Source organism: Crocuta crocuta, unplaced genomic scaffold (assembly GCF_008692635.1).
Source record: "Crocuta crocuta isolate KB4526 unplaced genomic scaffold, BGI_CrCroc_1.0 scaffold263, whole genome shotgun sequence".
Classification (NCBI taxonomy): domain Eukaryota; kingdom Metazoa; phylum Chordata; class Mammalia; order Carnivora; family Hyaenidae; genus Crocuta; species Crocuta crocuta.
Window position 1 is genome coordinate 1,067,848 of NW_027529541.1, and position 23,180 is coordinate 1,091,027.

Here is a 23,180-nt window from a genome sequence, read left to right on the forward strand (position 1 = left end):
CCACTAGAGAAGAGTAGGGCTATTTTATTCTTGTCATCCCTCTAATTTTTCAGTGCCAAGGTCCTTGTTTGGTGGGTCGCAAAAGTCACTCCCTTTGGAGTTTTCAGTATCTTACTGTAAATTTAGTTTCAAAACAAAATTTTAATATAAAAAAACACACCTTTTGGATTTATTCAACAAATACACTAGGCAATCACATCATTAATTATTAATCTATCATCATTATTTATTCAACACTAATAAATTATTCACCAAATATACTTTTAAACTCACATAAATATAAAAGACTGTGCTAAATACTGTTGGGAATACTCACATAAATAAGATACCATTGTTCTTTTTAAAAATTAGATAAATTGGTGAGCATCATCACAGAAAAAAAATATAAAGAGAACAGTTTAAAAATGTTCCAAAGAGAGAAAAAAATCCCTAAATGGGCAAATAACAGTAACATACAGCTTTGTTTCATACCTAGTAACTGTAATGAGTCTTGACATAATTTAAACATAAAAAATCTGAAAAAAATAGCAATTTCATCACTTGCTAACCATATCATCTTTGACATTTTTCCTTAAACTTTCACTGCTCTTTTTTTAGCTGTATGATATTTAGTTTTCTCATCTATATGATGGAGTATTTTGCAGATATTAAATGAAGAAAATGTTAGTACAGCATATAACCTAATACCTGGCACTTAATAAGTCCTCAATATTATTATAATAGTAAATATTATATAGACTAAATGAATATCATGAATGATGTAGCCATAGAATGACATGATTTGTCTTTAATATGTTTTATAAAGAAAAACATCCATATTTCTCTAATAATAAGGAAAAAATAAAAGCTATTTTTAAAAAGTAAATAAAATACTTTCCACTATGTATATGACCACCACACTTAATAGTTTTTTCACTGTTCCTCAAAATATCTTCAATTGCTGCAGTTAGAGTGGCCAGAATCAGAAAAAAAATTTTTTTTCCTAATTAAAATTAAATTTCAGATGAGCAAAAAATTATTTTCTATGTAAGAGTGTCCCAAATATTACATGAGACATGCTTATACTTAAACTTTGTTTTTGTGAACTGAACTTCATATTTAACCAGTATACTTAAATTTGATGGCAACCTTAAATATAATCTCTAGTTTAATTTTTTAAACTTACACAGTGGTATACTGATAAACAGGCTTCTCTCTTTCTCTCTCTCTCTCTCTCTCACACACACACACACAATACATAAACAGAGAGACTTTATATGTTGTTCACCAAGTTCATCTACTGAGCTGATAGTGGCCAGCTCTGATATACCACTGAAAGGGAACTCAGGAAACTATAAGGAACTTTAGAAATCAAATTAAGATCCTTTTTTTTTTTTCATTTTTTATAAGATTTTTAAATGTTTATTTATTATTTTGGGATGGGGAGAAAGAGAGAATCCCAAGCAGGCTCCACAACTAGGGGCTGGATCTCATGAACCTTGAGATCATGACCTGAGCTGAAATCAAGAGTCAGATGCTTAACTAACTGAGCCACCCAGGTGCCCCAAGATCCATTTAATATAGAGATTAGGAACCTGCAAACAATGGCTTGAGGCTAAATCTTGCCCATGGCCTTTTTTTGTAACTACCCTCAGGTTAGGAATTGTTTTTTATATTTTATACTTTAATTTATAAACAAAGAATGATATACAAAGAGAACTTCTGTAGCCCACAAAGCTTAAAATATTTATTATACAGTGCTTTGTAGAAAAATTTGTCAATTCATGAATAGAGGAAGAAACTCATTGTGATTCATTCATTCAGTGAATAATTATTGAGAGCTCACTCAGAAATCCTGCCGGATGCCTTTACTGAGTTGATAGTGTAATTTGAAAAATGAGAAAGATATTCAATTGAATAAGGTATGAATAAATCTATAAGCACTAAAATAAATCTATATGGAAATATAGAGCATTATGCAAATAAGTTGTCTTTCTAAAGTTAGGTATTTTGACTTTTTTATGATACAAGCTAATTAGTTAGCCCAGCCAACTACAGAAACTTATTTTCTGATTTTTTTTTTTTTTTTGGTTAGTAAATTGGCATTGCAAATACTTAATTCAAAAATTTACTTTTCTTATACCTTTTGCATTTCTTCAGATTATTCCTTTGTTTATAGTTTTGAAATAAATTTCAGCAGGGCAATGTTATTACATCTGTATTAACCACAGGATAATCCTTATAATCTTCCAGTTCAGCTTCTTTTATCTAAGATGTATATTCCAGCAGGATGCATACTGAATGGTAAAACACTAATGGAGAAGCCAACACCTCAGGCAGCCAGACCCATCAAATATACTCTGCTTACAAATGAGATGTTAGCTATTATTACCCAATACAGTTCATATCTAGCCTCTGTCTTTACTCAAACCTAACATGTTTTCCCAAGATTTCGTTATTTTTAACATTTTATCTTAAAGGGGAAGATTTTATTACTTACGTAACACTAGTATTTCTGCCTATGTACAGAATTCGTGTCAGATTCTGTGTCTCCCTCTTTCTCTCTCTTAAAAATAAACACTAAAAAAAATGAGGCAGAAAGGCAACATAAATATACTGTCACAAACATTCAATAACTATATGTTAGGGTTTTTTCCACAGCTAAATTGGAAATTTAATAGAAAAAATTAAGATGTACTTAATTAAATGGTTCTTCAAGGCATCAAATCCACTTATATTTTAAAATTGTATTCTTTCTCATGCTTGCAGTTGAATGGAAATTTTTCTTTAAGATCTGAGGTGAATGTTGGATGATATGATGAACTCAATTATTTGACTTTAGAAAGTGTGGCAGAACTATAAAAAAATCTTAGAAAATTAAACATGTTTAAGACAGATTAAGAAATTGCACTTCTTGAGAGTGTTGAATTTTCTAGAGGAAATCATAGGTTGAAAGTTTACCTTTTGAGGGTCAAAAATCAAGTGACAAATTAGTATCTTAAACTTACTCCTTTTGTAGAAATAAAATAGTATTTAAGAAGTATTTGGAAGCTTGGCACTTGCTAAAAAATATATATATTTTAAAAGTTTAAGACCTAACAATTTGCTCTCCTTTCTTTTTAAAAAAAAAATAATAATAATGTTTTATTTATTTCTAGGAGAGAAAGAGAGAGACAGCGTGAGCAGGGGAGGGTCAGAGAGAGAGGGAGTCACAGACTGAAACAGGCTCCAGGCTCTGAGCTGGCAGTCAACACAGAGCCCGACGCGGGGCTCGAACCCACGAACCGCGAGATCATGACCTAAGCAAAAGTCTGACGCTTAACCGACTAAGCCACCCAGGTGCCCCATGCTCTCCTTTCTGCCCAATCTTTAATCTTCCTTGGCATAGACCTAAGTGGTAGACTGGTTTTCTGGCTACTTTTTGAAACAACTTTTAACTGGGCTTCAGGGGGCTTTCCCATCTCCAGCTGGGTTATAATAGAAAAGCTAAAATACTGAAGTTACCTCTATAAAATTCAGAGTTGACAGTTCTTAATTCTTCTCTTTGATGGCATAAACCCTGCAGTATTTTGAAGTCACGCTTGTACCTATGCTCACTTATTATTTTGGTATGTCTATATATTTTTAATGTAATATTTTGGTCTTTTAATGTTATATATTAAAAATTCTAGATTTAAAGATTTCAAGATCTCAAGTTCTTTACACTTTGCAAAATTTATGTTTTTGTTCACTAACAAATTTGATTGCTTAACAATCAAGAATACTTTATTAAGTGTTCTTTTGTAAGTCAAAACTTCCTGGAACTTGCCTAGTAACTATTTGACTTCCTTAATTAAGACTAACTTATAGTAGCAAGTAGGTATAAGCTATAAAGTGCATGATGTATCTGACAATCTAATAGCCACATCTATTAAGATGAGTGATGAAAAACCAAATCATATAAAGAACATAGGGGCACCTGAGTGGCTTAGTTGGTTAAGTGTCAGACTCTTGATCTTGGCTCAGACCCTGATCTCACAGTTCATGAGTTCGAGTCCTGTGTAGCCCTCAGTGCTGACAGCACCATGCCTGCTTGGGATTCTCTCTCTCCCTCCCTCCCTCTCTCTCTCTTTCTGTCTCTGCTTCTCCCCAACTCTTGCTCTATCTCTCTATCAAAAATCAATAATAAAATTTAAAAAATAACACATATGTTCCTGTTGTTTCCATATTTCTAACATTTTGTACAGACTATTCAGAGGAACTTCTGGTGATGGCCTACTCAACCATGATATTAAGGGACTCCAAAGTGGATAATTTAACTCCTTGGAAAAGACATTTCTCTCCTGAGCTCACAAAACCAAATCACTATAATGATTTCACTTAATCTCTGATTATAGTTTGGATGTGGCCTCAGGTAGAATATGTTTCTACAAATGTAACCAAAAAATGTGATCTAAATTTGTGGTTGCAATAGATTAAAAAAATCATGGTTCATATGCTGAAATTTGTCACTTCACACACTTAAAGTACCATCAGACTGATTAGAACATTGATCTTAACCTTAGCTGTAAATCAGAATCTACTAGGTAGATTTTAATAAATACCAATGGCTGAAGCTCTGATGAGACCAATTAATCAAAAATCTCTGGAGGTTAGGACTTGGGCATCAGTATTCCTTAAAAATGTTCTCTAGTGATTCTTATCAGGACCTAGGATCGAAACCACAACATTAGAGGCCATGCGTCGTGCTCAGTTTCTGGGATCTCAACTGTAGTTGTATATTATACCTACCTGGGAAGCTTTTGTTGTTATTGGTTTTGTTTAGTACTAATGCAGGAGTTCTGCTCCCACCAAAGACAAATAAATTTGTTAAAAACCTAAGTCCCAATATAATAACAAAGAAAATCAGGCTATAAAAAATAAAACGTTCTTAAACCCAGATTGCTGAAGTCACAAGGCCACAACATATAGAAATCCATGAACCTCCTGACTACAACCCAATGGGAATGCTTTGTAAACACTGGCAAATTTACCGAAGAGAAAGAGGCGCAGAATGATGTGCTAGCAGGAAGGAGAATTTGGCTCCCAAATTTAGTAAACTTTTGAAGGTTGACTGTGAGCCACACTGAGAGCATAGAGTAACTGGGAACAGTAGACACAGGGGAGTTCATACCCACTCTGGGGCTCTTCTCCATGGACCTCCACATAGCATTGATAAATGAAATTGGGAACAGAATAGCAGACTGGAGAGAGCGGCATTTGGTGGGGTATACGTGGAGGAGGAGCCCACTGCTATGACTAGGCAAGGCACAGAGCTTGACTGAGATCCTTCTCTACTCTACAAAAGCTCTAGGCTGCCCCGGCAAGAGCAAAGAACCCCACTGCCTCAGACGCCAAGTAAGTACCATTGTGACCCACTGAAGAACAAAAGAAAAAAATAATCCTACTATTGGGGCTGGGGCAATTTTGGGTCCAGAAATTGTACCAAAACCATTGGCAGTCTCCTAACTTTGGAGGAAAGCAGGACACTCTCCTCCCTCAAAAGTACCAAAAAGGGGTGCCAGGGTGACTCAGTCAGTTAAGTGTCCAACTCTTGATTTCAGCTAAGGTCATAATTAAGGTCATAATCTCACAGTTTGTGAGTTCAAGCCCTGCATCAGGCTTGGCACTGAGATCACAGAGCCTGCTCGAGATTCTGTCTCCCTCTCTCACTGCCCCTCCTCTGATGGCTTTCTATGTCTCTCTCAAAATAAATAAAAATAAACTTAAAAAATACCAAAAAAAAAAGACAGAGTTTATTTGCTACTGGGAGGACACACGGCAAAGACAAGAGCCACTTCAAAGACAAAGGCAGAGAGTACCCCCCTAATACTGAATCTGGATCATGAAAATAGAGATCTCCCCCCGCCCAAAACCATAGCAAGTACCAAGTACCAAGCAATAGCAATCTACTGCTGGAAGAGGGTAAATAGTATGTAGAGAGATCCAAGCTGAAAAATATAAAAAATAAAATACTGCTAGACACATTATATTCAAAGTACTTAAAACCAAAGATGAAGAGTTAATTTTGTAGGCAGTCATTCAGAAAAGGAATGAAGGAAGGAAAGTAGGAAGGAAGAAAAGAAGATAGATCATATACTAATTAAAATTCAAAGGCAAGAATTAGAGTCAGAAACTATGCAAACCAGAAGACAAAAATTGACATCATTAAAGTAATGCCACAAACAATCAAAAAGTCAAACTAGGATATTATATCCAGAAAAAAGAAATTTTTATATTAAATATTTTTAGGCACCCAGTGCTAAGAAAATTCATTACCAGCATATCTGCATTCAGACAGAAGGAACATAATATCAGAGAGAGATCTGAAATACAGAGTTCCAGATATGGCCTCAAAAAAGATAGAGAAGATATTTTTATTTTTATTTTAAATCATTCTAAATATAATTGACTGTCCATGCAAAATTAATAATACTGAATTGTGTATTTATTGCCTATGTAAAAATTAAATATATGACAACAACAATATAAAAGAGAAGAGGGAAGAAACATAAGTAGACTGTTGTATATACAACAGTACGATGTATATACAACATGTATGTTGTATGAAGCTGTACAATATTATTTGACTTTAGATTGTGATAAAGAAATAAATAAGAAGCCAATATTATAGTTAAAATGTAAGAATAAAATATATACAAAATAATGTTTTCATTAAAAGTTTTTTAAGTTTGTTTATTTATTTTGAGAGAGACAGAGACAGTGTGAGTGGGAGAGGTGCAGAGAGAGAGGGAGACAGAATCCTAAGCAGGTTCTGTGCTATGAGCACAGACCCCAGTGTGGGCTCGAACTCCTGAAACTATATCATGACCTGCACCGAAATCACAAGTCGACATTTAACTGACTGAGCCACCCAGGTGGCCCTTTTTTTCAACTTTTAATATAAATTCTAGTTAGTTAATATATATGATAAAATTGGATTCAGGTGCAGAATTCATCACTTACATGTAACACCCAGTGTTCATCAAAATAGGTTCCTTCCTTAATACCCATTATCTATTTAGGCCATCTCCATTTCCCACCATCAACTTCAGTTTGTTCTCCATAGTTAAGTCTCTTGTGGTTAGTTTCCCTCTCTCTCCCTGCCGCCCCATCCCCTATAGTCGTATGTTTGTTTTTTTTTAAATTCCACATATGAGTGAAATCGTGTGGTATTTTTTTCTGAGTTATTTTGCTTAGCATAATACTCTCTAGCTCAATCCATGTCATTGTAAATGGCAAGACTTCATTCTTTTAGAGAGCTGAATAATATTTAAAACAAAAAAACAAACAATGCAGTTAAAAATGGGCAGGACACATGAATAGACATTTTTCCAAAGAAGATATAGAGATGGCAAACAGACACATGAAAACATATTCGACATCACTCATCATCAGGGATATACAAATCAAAACTACAATGAGATATTACCTCACACTGGTGAGAATGGCTAAAATTAACAACACAGAAAACTATAGGTTTGTTGGCAAAGATGCAAAGAAAAGGGAACCCTCTTACAGTGTTGGTAGGAATGTAAATTGGTGTAGCAAAAGGGTTTGGAGATTCCTCAAAAAGTTAAAAATAGAACTACGCTATAATCTAGCAATTACGTTATGAGGTATTTGCCTAAAGAATGCAAATATACTGATTCAAAGGGACATATGCACCCAACGTTCATTTATAGCATCACTATCAAACAATAGCCAAAAATGGAAAGAGCCCAAATGTCCATTGACTGATGAATGGATAAAAAAGATCTTTTTTAATACCATCTTTTTTAATACTATTTAATATCATTTTTAATATTCTTTTAGTATCATTTAATTACCATTTTTAATACCATTTTAATGTTATGGCTTAGTAATATTCCATTACATATATATACATATATACACATATATGTATATAATGGAATTATTATATATATGTATATATATAATGGAATATTACTGAGCCATAAAATTAATTTTAAAATTACATTTTCATCTCTTTAATCAATACAATTTTTACTTCATTTTCTAGATAAACATCCTTCTAATAGGATGAGATTTTTAAAAATAGCATTGATTGGTATGCACGTAACACTTTGATTAACAGAAGTGCAGAAGCATGTCATGCATTGTTTTTAATAATATAATAATTACTTGAAAGCACACTTCAAATTAATAAATAATTTCAAGTTAATGAATTATTAATGGTATCTGAAATTAAAACAAAATATAACTTAACAAGGAGTGGGAAACATGCAATGTACAAAATTGTGCATCCGCAAATTTTATTCACTAAAACTTGTAGATGAGTTGAATGATTAGAAAAATCACACCAGTATATGACTTGTTGGAACACTTCCTTTTGCTTTTTGTTTAGAGACCTGAAAAACCTTTCTTCTGTTTTCTAGTTTCTAGCAATGGTATCTTTAGAACAGGCATTTTAAGAATAGTAGGTCTATTTATTCTTCATTTATGGTACTCAGAATAGAATTACTTTGCTGAATTCATAGCTGTTTTGAAGATACTGTGCCTGAAAGTTACAAACACCTATAAATCTAAGTGGGTTCTGATTTTTCATAACTTAGGTGCTCATATCATCTCCAGTGCTTTTGATACTGTGCCAACATTTTGTGATGGCTAAGAGGTTGGAGAGAGAATTTTGAATAACACAAAAACGTCAGAATAAGGCATTCTTCCAATAACATGTGCATGGGTAGTTTTAAAGAAAAAACTATTAGGTTTACATCTGTAATTAAGATGCTGCCCACAAAAATTGACATTAATTAATATTTTGAAATTCTGCTTTTATATTTAGTACTTAAAGGCAAGTAGTTGCCTTTTTAGGCATATTTTAGGCAATTTAAATTTAATTTTAGGCAATTAAAAGTCATATTTTAATATGATAGTTTTTATATTATTATAAATTAACATACTTTGTAATTTATTTCAATAACTGAACTCATACACAATGTATATTATATTATTATAAAATGACATATTAATATAAATTGATGTGATATTATGATATATAATATGAATTGTATTAACGACATCAATATATTATTGGTAAATTATTCTAAATTCAGAGGCTGGTTTTTTTTGAAATTTGGTTATTCTAGGGCACCATAAACAATTATCATTAGATATCCAAATATAATTTTGAAAATTGCTGAAACATTTTATATGTGCATTATGTAGATATACCAATTAATATATAAATTTATATATACATATCTTTCTTTGTGTATATATTTATTTATTTATTTACTTGCTTATTTATTATTTATATTCATTAAAATTACGTGTGGTGTGTATATAAATGTTAAAAATATTTTTATTTGAATATAGTCGACACACAATATTACAGTAGGAACAGGTCTACAACACAGTGATTCCACTTCCCTATATGTTATGCTATGTTCACCCTGAGTGTAGCCACCATGTGTCACCCTACACTACTATAATATCATTGGCCATATTCCCTATGGTATGCCTTTTATTCCCATGACTTATTCATGCTGCAACTGTTTTTATAAATATATAAAATATATATGGATGTATTCATTTGCAAAAGAAAATCATGAACACAAAACAGTGTGTATATGTATATATATTTACTCATGTACATTCACTGCAAATTAGAATATGGACACAAAATCAAATTTATATGGTTGCAAAGTAAAGAATAGATATAAAATATTGATACCTAATAAAGATAATTATTAAAGACCCCTATCCAACTGGAATAAAAATGATCAATTTCTATTTCACCAAACCATATTTCCTAGAAAATCAATTGTAAGTACCATTTCAGCCTAAAATCCACAAAGTAAGCCAGAATGTCAAACTATATTTAACTATAATAATATAAGCACTATTAGGAGAAAAGCACAAGTAATATGAAATTATAGACACATTTAATAGTGAATGAGTAAATCCAAAGTAAAAAGCTTGATATATTTTTCTTTAGTTTTCTATAAGTAGGTTATATACTTTGTCTATTTCCCATAAGGTGGCAGTCAAAGGAATATGCCGCCTTTCTATTCTGTATTATTATAATTTTGTTAATACTATCTTATTGTATACATAGTAAAAGTAATTTATCTATAATTCTGAAGAAATCATAAATTCTATAGGATTCTAGCTACCTGAAAACACATTTAAAAAACTGAAATTTTCTCACAAAGAAAAACGCTTAAGCCTGTAGATTTAAGGTCTAGTTCTCTCCAACATTCCCACTGAAATGATCAAAGGCTTAGCTCATATGTGGCAGGATAATATTTATACGTTGTCTGTGGATTTACCCTTCTCCCTCCATTTCCAGAAAGTAGCTGTTATTTTTGTTTTTTGTTTTCTGTTTTGTGCCATAGATTTGTATGAGCAGAAAAAAGCTAAAGTGCTTCTTCTGTTTTCGTGCAATTTTAAGCTTAGCAAAGAGGATGTCTTGGATTTTAAGGGAAATGATGAGGAAAGGAGAATTAAGAAGCAACTAAATATAAATGGGAAGGACTGAGATTGAGAAAGGGGGCTGAGTACTGTGTCCTTTGGGAAACCATAGCACTCCAGGGAGAAGGCAAGACCTCAGGGGAACACAATATCTGACACATGTCTAGAGCTTGCTGTGTGTGAGGGACCTTTTGGAGAACTTCACACCCATTTATTTATTTTATCTTCATAAAAATCTTCTGCAGTAACATCTTAGAATTTACATTTTACAGATGAAAAACAGAGACAATGAGAAGTTAGATAATATACAATACCACACAACGAATAGGAGAGACAATATTTGACTCAGAACTGTTCGGCTCCATTGTCTGCACTCATCCACTGTACTTTCACCACTAAAGGCTGTATGTGTACATGGTATCTTGTTGCCAAATTCCTCAACATTATAACACTAAATAAAATCTGGGAAGAGTTTGTCCTTCTGAGGTCATATTTGGGTGCCTGGTATTTGCCAGAATATGAGAATTTCTGAGATTAAATTTTCCACCAGCCTTGTAGAATGAGGGCTTAGAGGCATAATTAAATTAATTTAAAACAAAATTATTTAAAAATGTCAATAATCCCATATACTTTCCAACAAATAGTAGTATGCAAGAATCTTTGAGGACTTTAGGCAAGATAGAATACAGAAACAAAGAGGCCTGGTGATAGGACAACAACCCAAGTCAAGACAACTATTGGACTCAGGTATGGGAAGCAGATTCCAATAGATATGTACTCTTGTTTCAGAATCTCTGGCATCTGAGATGAAAGGTGGTTGAGGTAGATGGGAGGTATAAATCTTGATTCAACTATGACCTTGGGGAAGGTTACAGATTCCTGAGATGACAGAGATGACAGGGGACCCTGTGTTGGTATCTACTGCTCCTTGCTTATACTTATGGCAGCTAGACTTACTAGGCAAAGAGGATTGGTTTCTTGTTTGTTTTTGTAGTAAGTAAGGTTAAATGAGCCTCTGAGAGAACGGGAGCAATGCTCTAACCAACTTCTAGTGGTACAACCAAAATGGAGACAGAGCAACACCATGCTAGCTGCTATGACTCTGTGGTTATCAGGCTGCCTCCTTAAGTCTTCAGATTTGAGGGCCTCTGAACTAGAAAAGAAAATTGGAGTGAAGATAAACATTTTGCTTCCTACTCCCTTTGGATGTAACTGATTTAAACCAAAACAAACCCAGTTTCTGAAATGACCCTCTGCAAATTCAATGAAGCACAAGCACAGTGAGTTAGCAAGGAAAAAATAAATCACTGAAACTAAAAATAGATGGGCAACCCTAGGGAGGGGGAAGAATTGAGAACAAGAGAAAAACAAACAAAAACAATAATTACTGCATCTTAGATGGGAACACCATCATCACCTTATTTTGGAGGGGTTGTGGGGGCTAAGAAGTAGCTTAAAAAGAAATTTATTTTCTCACAATTCTGAATAACTAAAAGTCAAAGATCAGGTGTTGGCAAAGTTGCTTCTCCTTGGTCCTTTTCCCTTGGCTTGCACATGGTCATCTCCCTAGGTTTGTCTGGTCTTCCTTTGTATTGGTCCATCTCTGTCTTTTCAGTCTTTGAAAGATTGCCTGAAATTTCTTCTGTGCCTGATTTTACTCCCCTCCCATCCAATTTTATAGCTCTTGGGAATCCGAGGGCTTGCCAGTACCTATGCTAATGCTAAGGAGACTATGTTCTCCTTGCTTTCTCTGTCTCTTACATTATTTACTGGCTCAAACACATTAGTCCTGACATAAAACATGATACCTAGTGCTTTCATTTTCAAATAAACACAAAAATAATAATCAAATTGATAAACCAAACATCCATATGCTGAAAATGTGCTGGAGCCCCACCAAAAGTCATGGCAAGTGCCTCAGAACTATCTATAACCTCCTTGATTCACTCCACCTCTCCTTTAGCAAATTACAACTCAGTGATCATCTTTGTTTCCTGAGAATTCCCTTAACTTCTCTCACACACACACAATATTTTTCAATAGAGTTTTCTCTCTGAGAGGAACTCTTATGCCAGCTGTTCACAGAAACAAATGCTTCACCTTGGATGAAAAACTGTAATGGAGGAATGTATAGAATATTGGATACTGTAGAAACCCACATGAGTAAATCAGATGTCAATTTTAAGAAATCTTTCACAAAATACTTAAGCAAAAGAAAAAGAGATCATAAATTATGAGAATGAGGAAGGCACATGGAAAGCACCCTAAAATACAATTTGCAGTGCAGGTGCAGTCAAGAACAAGGTGAAAATCAATGATCAAGAAGTAATAAAATGAATTTTTCTGGGGTTAAGTAATACTCGAAACTGGAGATGAAGATGGCTTAAAATCTATCATGCAACATAAACAAAGAGAGCACGTCAACTTTGTGCTTATCACTGTAGAAGTCATAAATGTTAAAGGCAAAGAAAACAAACAAAATTTCTGAGTATTTTTAGACACACACACACACACACACACACATTTATCCTTTAATCTGTAATATATAAGTTGTGGTACCAAAAGTACATTGCCAGAAATATGAGAGTTTCTAAGTTGTTTTGTTTATTTATTTTGAAAGAGAAAAAGATAGCATGAGTAGGGGAGTAGCAGAAAGACAAGGAAAGACAAAGTCCCAAGGAGGCTCTGTGCTGCCAGGCCAGAGCCTGATGTGGGGCTTGAACTCACGAAACCCTGAGATCATGAACTGAGCCAAAACCAAGAGGCAGACACTTAACTGACTGAACCACCCAGACACCTCAAGATTTCCATATATAATGTAACTTAAAAAAACAAAACAACAACAACCAAAAAAACAAATGCATAAAGATGTAATCCAGATGACTTAGAAATTAATCACTCCAAACATTGGTACCAAAATTAAAACAAATAAGCAAAGACTTCTCTTTCCTAAAAAAAATGAAAAAAAATAATCCTCTACTCTTTCAGCTAATTACAGTGAAAAACACTGGAAAGAAGAAGGCAGACTGGCAAGAGACTTTGGCATCCAGGAAATAACACAGTGCTGAGTCTGTGGGGTTTCTTTTTTCTTTATAAATTGCAGATTTGGTGTTATAAAAGCCAGTAACTTGTAAATGCCAATGGGCACAGACAATAAAAGCCTTAACAAGTGCCTGTTCCAGTTTAGTAAAAGGACAAGAAAAGAGGCAGTGTAGCAAGATTTAAAAAAATAAATAAATAAATAAATAAAAAAAATAAAAAAACTTCAGAAAACATTAGCAAACAGCTACTTTACTCTATCCAACACCACAGAAAAAATTGTGGCCCCACCTCCATTCATACTAGCAAATGCCTAGGGTGTAACCTGGACTTCCACTCTCCACTGGTTATAAAAATTGGCCCTTCCTCTCTCCAGGCCTCCTCATGAGAGTGACATCATCTTTAAACCTTATGCGGCAATTCCTTACATGCTGCAGTGATGCCCAGGGAAGATAGGGCAACCTGGAAGTCTGATTATTTCCTGACAATCACCCAACTTTTGGATGAATGTCCGAAATGCTTCACTGTGGGAGAAAGGAATGTGAGTTCCAAACAGATGCAGCAGCTCCCCATGTCCCTCCGCGGGAAGGCGCTGGTGCTGATGGGCACAAGCACCGTGATAGGCAAGTCATTTGAAGGCATCTGGAGAAAAAGTCTGTTCTGGGGAAACTATTGCCTCACATCTTTGGGAATGTGGACTTTGTTCTGCAAGGAAGACCACACTGAGATCAGGGACATGCTGCTGGCTTGTAAGGTGCCAGCTGTGGCTCTGCTGGTGCTATAATCTTATGTGAAGTCACTATACCAGCCCGGAACATTGTCCTGGAGCCCAAGAAGACCTCCTTCTTCCAGGCTTTAGGCATCACCGTTAAAATCTCCAGGTATACCACTGGAATCCTGAGTGATGTGCAGCTATTTAAACCTGGAGACAAAGTAGTAGCCAGTGAAGCCACACTGCTGAACATACTGAACATCTGTTCTTTCTCTTTCTAGATGGCCATCCAGCATGTGTTTGACAATGACAGCCTTTACAAATCTGAAGTGCTTGGTCTCCTCTCTCTGACCCTCCCCTGTTCACACTGTCTCTGTTTCTCTCTCAAAAATAAATAAAACTTAAAAAAAAAAAACAAAACCCAAATCTGAAGTGCTTGGGATCACAGAGGAAACTTTGCATTCTTGCTTCTTGGAAGGTGTTCACAAGGTTGCCAGTATATGTCTGCAGATAGGTTACCTGACTGTTGAATCAGTTACCCATTCTACCATCAATGCATACAAGTGCACCCTAGCTTTGTCTGTGGAGACTTATTACACCTTCCCACTTGCTGAGAAGGTCAAGGCCATCTTGGCTGATCCATCTGCATTTGTGGCTGCCACCCCATGGCCACTACCATCACTGCTGCACCTGCTGCTGCCACAGCCCCAGCCAAGGTTGAAGAAATAAGACAAGGGTATGGAATTTGGTCTCTTTTCCTAATCATCACAAAGCAATCAATTTAGCTAACCTTATTTGTGAAATAAGGAAATAAAAGCTTACCTCTCATTTAAAACTTTTTTTCCCAGGGGTGCCTAGGTGGCACAGTTGATTAAGCATCTGGCTTTGGCTCAGGTTATGATCCCACAGTTCATGAGTTCAAGCCCTACATCAGGCTTTGTGCTGACAGCTCAGAGCCCAGAGCCTTCTTCAGATTCTGTGTCTTCCTCTCTCTCTCTCTGCTCTGCCCCCACCCATGCTTCCTCTCTCTCTCTCTATCAAAAATAAAATAAACATTATTATTATTATTATTATTTGCCCAACGCTTCTGTCAATTAGTATGGCTCAAAGAAATCTGAGTGGTGAGCCAGGACTCTCATCCTTGCAGAATGAGTGACAACTAGAATGTCTTCTATTTGGCATCAGTGGAGACTATTGGGAATCCTGCACTTCTATCCTTGGCTGAGGGTAACAGAGTACTCCTCCTTACTCTTGACTGTGGTGGTATCAGGATGGGCCTACTAGATAGTCAGGACTTTATCACTATTCAGTAGCTACCTCCTCTAGAGTCAGAGAAGTGGGGAATCTGGACTTCCACTGTAACCTGGCAGTAATGAACAGCACTTTCTCTTCCCTTGCCACATTAGTGGTGAAGAGGGCTAGGTAAAACAAGATTTCAAGGAGATCCAAAGTCTGATACATAGTTCCCAAAATATCTAGGGCTTAATTAAAAGATCTTTTGACATAACAAAGAGCAAAGAAGTTTTTCCACCTGAATAAGAAAAGGTAATCAACAGATGTCAACACTTAGGTGATACAAATGTTAGAATATGTAATAAGCATTTTAAAACATTCTTCATGAAAGTACTTCCATTATTATAAGCACACTTGGTACATTTTTAAAAGAAATCCTAAGCAAATAAATAGAAAATATAAAGAACCCTGAAAAGGAGACTAACAGAAATTATGAATTTGAACAGAAAGAATATAATCTGGAAGAATAATGCAAAAGTATGGACTCGAGGATCTGTGGGACTATTACTATAGAACTAACATGTATTTATCAGAGTTCCAGGAGAAGGAGAAAAAATCAGAGCTGGAAAACATATTGAAAGAAATAAAAGTTGAAAACTTTCCCAAATTAGCAAAAGACATACATTTAGCAATTTAGGAAACAGCAAATCTCAACACCGTATTCCCAAAGAAATTCATTCCAAGACATTGTTGTAAACTTCTGAAGATGAAAAGAAAAGAAAAATTTTGAAAGCAGAGAGAAACAACACATTACCTATATGTGGAACATTTTCTAATGCATGTTAATTCCTGATAAGAATTCATGGAGGCCAAAAGGACATAACATGTTGTTAAAATGCTGAAATAAGAGAATTTCATTCCAGAATATACATCCAAGAGGAATATTCTTCAGGAATAAAGAGGAAATCAAGACAGTCTTAGATGACAGAAAATAAAATAAACAAAAGAGAAACAAAAAACAAATAAGAACTGATGCCAGATGATTTACCCTAAAAGAACAGCTTAAAGAAGTTATCTAAACAGAAAAGAAATGATAAAAGAATAAATTTTGAAACAATGGAGGGAAGAAAAAAACAACATAAAGTAAAATTATGCATAAATACATCACAATTCTCTTTTCCAATTAAGTTTTCTAAATTATATCTGACAATTGAAGCAAAAATTATAAAATTATCTATTTTAACTCTCAACAAATATACAGGAATTATTTAAGATAATTACATTATAAATTAAGGTAATGTGGAATAATGTAAGGAGAGAAGAGTTTTTATACACTCCTCAAACTGTTCAAATGTTGACACCAGTAGACTGTTATAAGTTATGTGGATACAGTATAATACCTAAAGCAAAGAATTAAAAATTCTATACAAAGAGATACACTTATAGACATCACAAATAAATTAAAATGGAATTCTAAACAATGTTCATGAAACCTACAAGAAGAGAAGAAAAAGAAAACACAAAAATGAGAAACAAAGAAAGCAAAGAACAAAAAATAAAATGACAGTCATAAGCCTAAATATATCAATAATTACATTATATGTAAACAATCTAATTACAATAATTAAAAGATAAAGACTGAAAGAATAGATTTAAAAATATTATACAACTGTATACTATCTATAAGAACTTCACTTAAAATACAGGTTTCCCTCAACTATCTGTAAGTAGAGCATTCGTATGAAACCTTTCATACAAGATGAAATGGTATCAAGCAAAGAAGCAATTATCATTAATTTATATGGAAAAAATTTTCCAGCACTCCCAGACCTCAAAAATGACCTCTCTTAGGCTTTTCTGATACCTTAGGGCTATCTTGCTAATGGATGCACAAAATAAATCCAGATAGAGCACAGGTGCTCACAGACACAATTCAAAACTAGGGAGGCTTAATTCTGAGATGCTGAGCATAGTTACTGTGGAAGGAGCTTGGTGGTGCCACTCTGGCCGCTACTGGCTGGTGCTACCTCTCTAACACCTCACTGAAAAAGAAACACTGAGTGCTGTTTTTGCCTTTTCTTTCATAAAAGTAAAAATCCTCTCTGCATATTTTAGGTTAATGGAAACAAGTACTAATGTATATCTTTCATAAAAGTGAAGTGGCATAATCCAAACTTAGAAAAAGTGGGGAATATCTGTATAATGATACATAGAGTTTGAAAGTGAATGCATTTATAAAGAATATGCAAATAACCAAAAGAAAATAGAAGTAGCTGTATTAATATATCAGACTAAGCAGATTTCCCAGCAAAGAGAATTACAAGGAACAGAGTGGGTCACAACAGAGTGATAAAAGGGCCGATCCACGATACTATGTGTGTGTGCACCAAACAACGGAGCTGCAAAATATGTGAAGTAAAACTGCTAGACTGAAAGAAGAAATAGATAAACCCATAATTATAGTTACCTTTACCACCCCTATCTCTCAAGTGGATAGACAACTAGACATAAATTTGCAAAAATATAAAAGAATTGATATAACCAACAGGGTCTAATAGACATTTATAGGCAATACTGCCTAATAACAGTAGATTACACATTATGGCCACAGAACATTGATCAAAATAGGCCATATCTTAATCATAAAACAAACTCAAAATATTAAAAAGAATTTAAATCACATGGAGTGTATTCTCTGACCACAAAAGCATCAGAGTAGAAAATTAACAATAGAACAATAACAGGACAACTTATAAATACTTGGAAACTAAACATTATATTTCTAAATGATCTAGAAGTCAAAAAGAAAATATTAAAGGAAATGGAAAAGGATACATTTAACAGAATGAAAATAAAATTAACATATCAATATATGTGGGATGCAGCTAAAGTGGTGATGAAGGGACATGCATATCACTAAGGCCTGTATTAACAAAAAATAAAAATCTCAAGTCAATGATCTAAACTCTCATATCAAGAATCTAGAAAAAGAAGAACAAAAATAAGCCCGAAGTATGCAGAAGAAAGAAGATAATGAACAAAGCTAACAGAAATTAATGACATGAGAAAACTGAGAAACAATGAAGAAAATCAATATAACAAAATTTGGTTCTTGGAAAATATCAGTAAAATTGATGAATCCTTGGTGTAACATATTAGAAAAAAGGAGAGAAGATACCAACGTCATTAATGAAATAAGAGATATCTCTATAGTCTTTACTGGCATCAAAAGGGATAATTAGGGAAAAAATAGCAAATAACTCTACACAAATTAATTTGACAATATAGATAAAATGGACCAATTCTTGTAAGCACAAATTAGCACTATCCAGCCAATATGATATAGATAATAATTTTGGAGCTGCTTGCATTAAGAAATTAAAAGTGCACCTGGGTGGTTCAGTTGGTTAAGCCTTCGACTTTGGCTCAGGTCATGATCTCATGGTTTGTGGGTTTGAGCCTCACATGGGGCTCTGTGCTGACTGTTCAGAGCCTGGAGTCTGTTTTGGATTCTTTGTCTCCCTCTCTCTGTCCCTCCCCCACTTGTGCTGACTTTCTCTCTCTCTCTCTCTGTCAAAAAAAATAAACATTAAAAATTAAAAAAAAGAAATTAAATTGTCCTGAAAGAGAAATCTCCAGCTCAAGTAGTTTCATTGAAAAAGTATACCTTACATTTTAAGAACTAACAAAAATTTTAACATTTTTTAAACTATTTTTAAGTTAAATTTTAACATTTTAAGAACAAGAACTAATTTTAAACAAGCACATGTAAAAAATAGAAGAGGGAAGAATTTTCAGCTCATTTGATGCAGTTAATATTACCCTGATACAAAATCCAGATGACAAAAATGGTAAAAATAAGGGGAGAAAAGGAAGGAAGAAAGGGAGGAAGGCAAGAAGGAAGGATGGAAAGAAGTAAAGCAAGGGTACAGGAGGGAGCGAGTGAGTGAGGAAGAAACAGATCAATACTCCTTATATATATAAACAAGAAATTTCTTTTTAAAAGGTTTTAAAAGTTTATTTTGAGAGAGAGAGAGACTGTATGAGCAGGGGAGGAGCAGAAGAGAGGGAGAGAGAGAATCTTAAGCAAGCTCCATACTGTGAGCGCAGAGCCCATTGCAAGGCTTGAACCAATGAACTGTGAGATCATGACCTGAACCAAATCCAAGAGTCTGTGGCTTAAACGACTGAGCCACCCAGTCACCCCATAGAATGAATGAATGAATGAATGAATGAATGAATACATACATACATACATACATACATACATAAAAATTCTTAATAAAACATTAGCAAACAGAATTCAGAAAAACATAAGAAACCAGTAAACCATAACTAACTGGATTCATTCAAGGGATACAAGGCTAAATCAATATTCCAAATCTAAGAAATATAATCTGCTGTATTAAGAGGTTAAGAAAGGGAAATTACATGATCTTATCAATGGATGCAGAAAAAAACATTTGTCAAATCTCAACACCCATTCATGTTAACAATTTTTAGAAAACTAGGAATAGAAAGATTTCTCTATCTTGGTTTAAAATTTTAAAAACTACAAATAATCTATAGCTAGTAGTAAAAGACTGAGTGCTTTTTCTCCAAGTTAGGAATAAAACAAGATTATCCAGTCTCATCACTGCTATTCAACATGGAATTCAACTTTTGTTGAATTCAATTTTGTGGAATTCAACTTCCACAAAACTTAATTCAAAATAGACAGTAGATTTTAATAAAAACATAAAACTGTAACACTTCTTGAAAACATAGGAGAAAATCTTTGGGATCTCAGCCTAGGTGAAGAGTTTTTAAGTATGACACCAAAAAGATGTCCATAAAAGAAAATAAAAAGATAAACTGTACTTTATTAAAATTGAACACTGTTGTTTGTGAAAGACCCTGTAAAACAGAATGAAACGATAAGTTACAGACTGGGAGAAAATATTTGTAATGCAAATATCTGAAAAATGACTTGGATTGAGAATTTGTAACAAACTCACAAAACACAACAGAAAAAAAAATACTAGTTAGAAAATGGGCAAAATAATTTTCCCTGATGAGGATACATGGATGGCATATAAGCATGGAAGAAGGTGCTCAATATCAATAGCCATTAGGGAAATGCTAATTAAGGCCACAATGAGACATCACTACACATCTATTAGAACAGCTAAAATTAAAAATAGTGACAACACCAAATGCTGGTGAGAATATGAAGAAAGCCAATCCCTCACACAACTGCTGGTAGAAATGTAAAGTAGCAGAGTTGCTATGAAAAATAGCAAGGCAGTTTCTTTAAAAAAATAAGCCATACATTACCATACAACAGATCAATTGCACTTCTGGGCATTTATCCCAGAAAAATAAAAACTTATATCCACACAAAAACCTGTGCGTATTTTTTATAGCAACTTTCTTTGTAATATCCCCAAGCTGAAAGCAACAAAATATTACTTAACACATAAATGGATAAACAAACTGTCCTATGTACATATCATTGAATACTATTAATCAATAAAAAGAAACAAACTATCAATATATGCAGCAACTTATGACTCTCAAGGGCACTTTCCTGAGTTGAGTGGGGTGGAAAATCAGTCTCTAATGGTCACATAGTTTATAAATTCATTTACATAACATTTTCAAAACAAAGTTACAGAGAGAACTGACTAATGGTTGTCAGGGTTGGATGAACAAAGCAGTGACTGTAAGGGATTTGGGAATGGCCATAAAAGACTAGCAATCAGAACCTTTATGGTGATAAAGTAGTTCTGTATGTTGTGTATAGAAGTGGTGGTTTCATGAATACACACATATGGTAAAATGCCATACAACTATACTTATACTTACATTTTATTATATTGCCTTTCCCGGTTTTGCTATTGTACTACACAGCTTTGTAAGATGTAACCTATGGGAAAAACATGGTGAATGGTATCTGAACACTCTCTGTGTTCCTTAAAACTTCCCATGATTCCATAATTATTTCAAAATAAGAAGTTTGCAATAAAAAGGAAACTGAAAATAATTAAGATAAATGCAGGTCACTCAGACAGTAAACCATAAACTTTTGGTATTATTATTAGATTACTGTTTACATTGTATTAAGAGATGTTATAATAAACTTAAATATGAGGCAAGTAGATGGTTGCATGTACCACTATCTTTCCTTTTTATCTGAGTTTTGTTTGAATAAAACTCAATGGGATTTAAATTGCTCAGTGGGATTTTTATTGAAATGACATCAAATCCTGATAAGTTCTACGTAGAAAAATAATATGGGCAGTATTTGCAAGAAGATATGGGGCAGAAATAAAACAAAAACACTAAAGATGTAGAACGTCAGAAAGTTGAAGAAGGAGCTCTGGAAAAGCAGAAAAGATGGATTTTACTAGAAGACAGCAAAATATATAATAATATTATTGTAACTAAATTTGTACATGATTGAACAGAAATTAGCACAGAGATACTTGGCACTAATTAGAAAGTCTAAAAACAAAGACTTAAAAATTAATTTAGTATCCTCTAAAGTAATAATAGCAGTGACAGGACATGCCAAAATCAATAACATGGCTTAAGAATCATATAAGCTTAGATGTGAATCCTGGTTCTTACATTAACTGGTTATGTGATACTCACTCAATGACAATTTCTGGAGGGCTATCTATGTTTCAAGGAATATGTACCACATTAATGAAGCAACAATAGTCATAACAGAATATTCCATCTTGTAAGGGAACCCTAAGAAGTATATAGGCAAGTGAACAAATAGTCATGCCATGATATACTCCTCCACAGGAATTATGGGGAACATGGAGGTCAACAGATCAGATTTAAAAATTGAGAGCACTCTTTCTGAAGAAAGCGACCCCTGAAGTTATATATGAAGGATGAATAAGAGCAGTCTAGGTGAAGACTTAGAAATGAAGAGAAGTGGATTAAGATTATAAACATTACTCAATAAAAATGGAATATCTTTTTCAAGACTGAGAGGAAATACTTTATTTAATGTTGATATAATCAACTTACTTTTCATCCCTTCCATTTGTAACACCTATATGTTTGATGAACTAAGAGGTTCAATAGGACAGCCCACATTAAGAGCCTCATAAGTCAAAATAAACTCCTAACTCTACAGTTAATTATTGTAAATGTAAAGAGAAACACAGAAAGGAAAGGAGAGGGCATTCTATTTGGTGAAACAAGCAAACCTATGATGTGAATTTAAAAATCAGCCTAATAGATCATCGGGTTCCTTTTAGTTCCAGAAGAAAAGTCTGTATGAAAAGATTATAGAAAGTCTCTGTTACATTTTTAACAGATAGGTAATATTCCTAGAATTTACACAATATTCAGCTTTACAAATTTATGGGTCACAGCACAGATTACAGAGGTAAAAAATATGTTCATTTGAGATTTTCTAAAAGAAACTGAAGTGATTGAAAACATGAATGAAGCAAAGGAGTATATGAAAGTCTCATCCGCATTTCCTAAAGTAGATTTTCTTTATCATTTGACCTAAAACTAGAGATTAATACTTGGGTGCCTAGCTGGATTAGTAGGTAGAACATGCAATTCTTCATCTTGGGTTTTGAGTTTGTGACTCACGATGAGTGTAGAGATAACTTGAGTAATAAAAATAATAATAATAATAATAAATAAAGAGATTAGAACTTTGAAGAAGTCATGTATGTAGGTATGTTGGTATGTGTGTCTGCTTAGTTGAATGGCTACTTTCAGTATAGAAAGAAGTGTAATCTTCATA

General features: G+C 33.9%; 1 protein-coding gene and 1 pseudogene across 1 annotated transcript in view; one reads left to right on the plus strand and one right to left on the minus strand.

The window, feature by feature from the left end:
• LRRTM4 (leucine rich repeat transmembrane neuronal 4) overlaps nucleotides 1-23,180 on the minus strand; it is a 699,153-nt gene that overhangs the window by 424,801 nt on the left and 251,172 nt on the right. The window lies entirely within an intron of this gene.
• LOC144229345 (large ribosomal subunit protein uL10 pseudogene) overlaps nucleotides 13,913-23,180 on the plus strand; it is a 52,552-nt pseudogene continuing 43,284 nt past the window's right edge.